Raw genomic sequence first — 6,198 nt, forward strand, 5'->3', positions numbered from 1 at the left:
TTCCTGTAAAGCTTAGAGGATCTCATGTTAAATACTGTTGAAGTAATATGGCTACAGGTTCATCTGCCTCACCTAAAGACCATTCTGGTGGGAAGCTGCTATAGACCACCAAGTGCTAACAGTCAGTATCTGGATAAAGTGTGTGAAATGCTTGATAATGTCTTTGATACTAATAGAAAGGTATATTTTCTGGGTGATTTAAATATTGACTGGCTTTCATCAGGCTACCCACTCAACAGAAAGCTTTACACTGTAACTAGTGGCTGCAACCTGGTTCAGGTTATCAATCAAATCATCAACATGTATTGATCACATCTTTACTAATGCTGCAGAAATGTGCTTTAAAGCGGTATCAAAATCCATCGGATGTCGTGATCACAATATAGAAACCACTTCTAGGAAAACCACAGTTCCAAAGGCTGGGCCTAATAAGAGTAAGAGGTCAGGCTGGGCCTAATACAGTGTATAAGAGGTCAGGCTGGGCCTAATACAGTGTGTAAGAGGTCAGGCTGGGCCTAATACAGTGTGTAAGAGGTCAGGCTGGGCCTAACATAGTGTATAAGAGGTCAGGCTGGGCCTAATACAGTGTGTAAGAGGTCAGGCTGGGCCTAATATAGTGTGTAAGAGGTCAGGCTGGGCCTAATACAGTGTATAAGAGGTCAGGCTGGGCCTAATATAGTGTATAAGAGGTCAGGCTGGGCCTAATATAGTGTATAAGAGGTCAGGCTGGGCCTAATACAGTGTGTAAGAGGTCAGGCTGGGCCTAATACAGTGTATAAGAGGTCAGGCTGGGCCTAATACAGTGTATAAGAGGTCAGGCTGGGCCTAATACAGTGTGTAAGAGGTCAGGCTGGGCCTAATACAGTGTATAAGAGGTCAGGCTGGGCCTAATACAGTGTGTAAGAGGTCAGGCTGGGCCTAATATAGTGTATAAGAGGTCAGGCTGGGCCTAATATAGTGTATAAGAGGTCAGGCTGGGCCTAATACAGTGTGTAAGAGGTCAGGCTGGGCCTAATATAGTGTATAAGAGGTCAGGCTGGGCCTAATATAGTGTATAAGAGGTCAGGCTGGGCCTAATATAGTGTATAAGAGGTCAGACTGGGCCTAATATAGTGTATAAGAGGTCAGACTGGGCCTAATATAGTGTGTAAGAGGTCAGGCTGGGCCTAATATAGTGTGTAAGAGGTCAGGCTGGGCCTAATATAGTGTATAAGAGGTCAGGCTGGGCCTAATATAGTGTATAAGAGGTCAGGCTGGGCCTAATATAGTGTATAAGAGGTCAGGCTGGGCCTAATATAGTGTATAAGAGGTCAGGCTGGGCCTAATATAGTGTATAAGAGGTCAGGCTGGGCCTAATATAGTGTGTAAGAGGTCAGGCTGGGCCTAATACAGTGTATAAGAGGTCAGACTGGGCCTAATATAGTGTATAAGAGGTCAGACTGGGCCTAATATAGTGTGTAAGAGGTCAGGCTGGGCCTAATATAGTGTATAAGAGGTCAGGCTGGGCCTAATATAGTGTATAAGAGGTCAGGCTGGGCCTAATATAGTGTGTAAGAGGTCAGGCTGGGCCTAATATAGTGTGTAAGAGGTCAGGCTGGGCCTAATATAGTGTATAAGAGGTCAGGCTGGGCCTAATACAGTGTGTAAGAGGTCAGGCTGGGCCTAATACAGTGTATAAGAGGTCAGGCTGGGCCTAATATAGTGTATAAGAGGTCAGGCTGGGCCTAATACAGTGTATAAGAGGTCAGGCTGGGCCTAATACAGTGTGTAAGAGGTCAGGCTGGGCCTAATATAGTGTGTAAGAGGTCAGGCTGGGCCTAATACAGTGTGTAAGAGGTCAGGCTGGGCCTAATACAGTGTGTAAGAGGTCAGGCTGGGCCTAATATAGTGTATAAGAGGTCAGGCTGGGCCTAATATAGTGTATAAGAGGTCAGGCTGGGCCTAATATAGTGTATAAGAGGTCAGGCTGGTTCTAATATAGTGTATAAGAGGTCAGGCTGGGCCTAATATAGTGTATAAGAGGTCAAGCTGGGCCTAATATAGTGTATAAGAGGTCAGGCTGGGCCTAATATAGTGTGTAAGAGGTCAGGCTGGGCCTAATACAGTGTATAAGAGGTCAGGCTGGGCCTAATACAGTGTGTAAGAGGTCAGGCTGGGCCTAATACAGTGTGTAAGAGGTCAGGCTGGGCCTAATATAGTGTATAAGAGGTCAGGCTGGGCCTAATATAGTGTATAAGAGGTCAGGCTGGGCCTAATATAGTGTATAAGAGGTCAGGCTGGGCCTAATATAGTGTGTAAGAGGTCAGGCTGGGCCTAATATAGTGTGTAAGAGGTCAGGCTGGGCCTAATATAGTGTGTAAGAGGTCAGGCTGGGCCTAATACAGTGTATAAGAGGTCAGGCTGGGCCTAATACAGTGTATAAGAGGTCAGGCTGGGCCTAATATAGTGTATAAGAGGTCAAGCTGGGCCTAATAGTGTATAAGAGGTCAGGCTGGGCCTAATATAGTGTGTAAGAGGTCAGGCTGGGCCTAATACAGTGTATAAGAGGTCAGGCTGGGCCTAATACAGTGTGTAAGAGGTCAGGCTGGGCCTAATACAGTGTGTAAGAGGTCAGGCTGGGCCTAATACAGTGTATAAGAGGTCAGGCTGGGCCTAATATAGTGTATAAGAGGTCAGGCTGGGCCTAATATAGTGTATAAGAGGTCAGGCTGGGCCTAATATAGTGTATAAGAGGTCAGACTGGGCCTAATATAGTGTGTAAGAGGTCAGGCTGGGCCTAATATAGTGTGTAAGAGGTCAGGCTGGGCCTAATATAGTGTGTAAGAGGTCAGGCTGGGCCTAATACAGTGTATAAGAGGTCAGGCTGGGCCTAATACAGTGTATAAGAGGTCAGGCTGGGCCTAATATAGTGTGTAAGAGGTCAGGCTGGGCCTAATATAGTGTGTAAGAGGTCAGGCTGGGCCTAATACAGTGTATAAGAGGTCAGGCTGGGCCTAATATAGTGTATAAGAGGTCAGGCTGGGCCTAATACAGCGTGTAAGAGGTCAGACTGGTTCTAATATAGTGTATAAGAGGTCAGGCTGGGCCTAATATAGTGTATAAGAGGTCAGGCTGGGCCTAATACAGTGTATAAGAGGTCATACAAGACGTTTTGTAGTGATTCCTATGTTGTTGATGTGAATCATATTTGCTGGTCTGTGGTGTGCAATGGAGGAACAACCAGATGCTGCTGGTCTGTGGTGTGCAATGGAGGAACAACCAGATGCTGCTGGTCTGTGGTGTGCAATGGAGGAACAACCAGATGCTGCACATGACACATTTATGAAATAGCTTATTCCAGTTACTAATAAGCATGCTCCCATTAAGAAAAATGACTGTAGGCACTGTTAAATCCCCATGGATTGATGTGAAATTGAAAAATTATATGGTTGAGAGGGATGAGGCAAAATAAATGGCAAAACAGGTCTGGCTGCACAACCGATTGGCCAATTGAGAGATCAAGTGACTAAACTGAATTTTTAAAAAGAAAAAATGACACCATGAAACAAAGATAAATGACATAAAGAATGATAGTTGAAAGCTTTGGAGTACGATAAATGAAATTTTTGGGGCAAAAAGGCAAACTCAGCTCCATCATTCATTGAATCAGATGGCTCAGTCATCACAAAACCCATTGATATGGCCAACTTCTTTAATGATTTTTTTCATTGGTAAGATTAGCAATACAAGTAGGCATAACATGCAAACAACAAACGCTGACACTACACAGCCAAGTATATTTGACCAAATTATGAAAGACAAACATTGTAATTTTGAATTCCGAGAGGTAAGTTTGGAAGAGGTGAAAACATTATTGTCTAACTAAAAGCATTACATATTTCACTAAACCTCAACTAAATCTAGTAATGAATATTGTGAAAATTGAGCAAGTTGAGGAGACTAAACTTCTTGGAGTAACCCTGGATTGTAAACTGTCATGGTCAAAACATATTGGTACCACAGTAGCTAAGATGGGGAGAAGTCTGTTCATAATAAGGTGTTGTTCTGCCTTCTCAACAGGGCAGGTCCTACAGGTCCAAGTTTTGTCACACCTGGACTACTGTGCAGTCGTGTGGTGCCACAAAGGGGGACTTAGGAAAATTGCAATTGGCTCAGAACAGGGCAGCACGGCTGGCCCTTGGATGTACACAAATAGCTAACATTAATAATATGCATGTCAATCTGTCCTGGCTGAAAATGGAGGAGAGATTGACTTGATCACTACTTGTATTTGTGAGAGGTATTGATTGACATGTTGAAAGTACCAAACTGTCTGTTTGAACTGCTGGCACACAGATTAGACACCCCTGCATACCCCCCAAGACATGCCACCAGAGGTCTGTTTAAACTACTAACACACAGCTAAGACACCCATGCATACCCCCCAAGACATGCCACCAGAGGTCTGTTTAAACTACTGGCGCACAGCTCAGACACCCCTGCATACCCCTCAAGACATGCCACCAGAGGTCTCTTCACAGTCCCCAAATACAGAATAGACTTTGGGAAGCTCACAGTACTACATAGAGCCATGACTACATGGAACTCTATTCCACAGTACTACATAGAGCCATGACTACATGGAACTCTAATCCACAGTACTACATAGAGCCATGACTACATGGAACTCTATTCCACAGTACCACATAGAGCCATGACTACATGGAACTCTATTCCACAGTACTACATAGAGCCATGACTACATGGAACTCTATTCCACAGTACTACATAGAGCCATGACTACATGGAACTCTATTCCACAGTACCACATAGAGCCATGACTACATGGAACTCTATTCCACAGTACTACATAGAGCCATGACTACATGGAACTCTATTCCACAGTACTACATAGAGCCATGACTACATGAAACTCTATTCCACAGTACTACATAGAGCCATGACTACATGGAACTCTATTCCACAGTACTACATAGAGCCATGACTACATGGAACTCTATTCCACAGTACTACATGGAGCCATGACTACATGGAACTCTATTCCACAGTACTACACAGAGACATGACTACATGGAACTCTATTCCACAGTACTACATAGAGCCATGACTACATGGAACTATATTCCACAGTACTACATAGAGACATGACTACATGGAACTCTATTCCACAGTACTACATAGAGCCATGACTACATGGAACTCTATTCCACAGTACTACATAGAGACATGACTACATGGAACTCTATTCCACAGTACTACATAGAGCCATGACTACATGGAACTCTATTCCACAGTACTACATAGAGCTATGACTACATGGAACTCTATTCCACAGTACTACATAGAGCCATGTCTACATGGAACTCTATTCCACAGTACTACATAGAGCCATGACTACATGGAACTCTATTCCACAGTACTACATAGAGACATGACTACATGGAACTCTATTCCACAGTACTACATAGAGCCATGACTACATGGAACTCTATTCCACAGTACTACATAGAGCCATGACTACATGGAACTCTATTCCACAGTACTACATAGAGCCATGACTACATGGAACTCTATTCCACAGTACTACATAGAGCCATGACTACATGGAACTCTATTCCACAGTACTACATAGAGCCATGACTACATGGAACTCTATTCCACAGTACTACATAGAGCCATGACTACATGGAACTCTATTCCACAGTACTACATAGAGCCATGACTACATGGAACTCTATTCCACAGTACTACATAGAGCCATGACTACATGGAACTCTATTCCACAGTACTACATAGAGACATGACTACATGGAACTCTATTCCACAGTACTACATAGAGACATGACTACATGGAACTCTATTCCACAGTACTACATAGAGACATGACTACATGGAACTCTGTTCCACAGTACTACATAGAGACATGACTACATGGAACTCTATTCCACAGTACTACATAGAGACATGACTACATGGAACTCTATTCCACAGTACTACATAGAGACATGACTACATGGAACTCTATTCCACAGTACTACATAGAGACATGACTACATGGAACTCTATTCCACAGTACTACATAGAGACATGACTACATGGAACTCTATTCTACAGTACTACATAGAGACATGACTACATGGAACTCTGTTCCACAGTACTACATAGAGACATGACTACATGGAACTCTATTCCACAGTA

This window comes from Oncorhynchus mykiss, chromosome 2, assembly GCF_013265735.2.
Source record: "Oncorhynchus mykiss isolate Arlee chromosome 2, USDA_OmykA_1.1, whole genome shotgun sequence".
Lineage (NCBI taxonomy): Eukaryota > Metazoa > Chordata > Actinopteri > Salmoniformes > Salmonidae > Oncorhynchus > Oncorhynchus mykiss.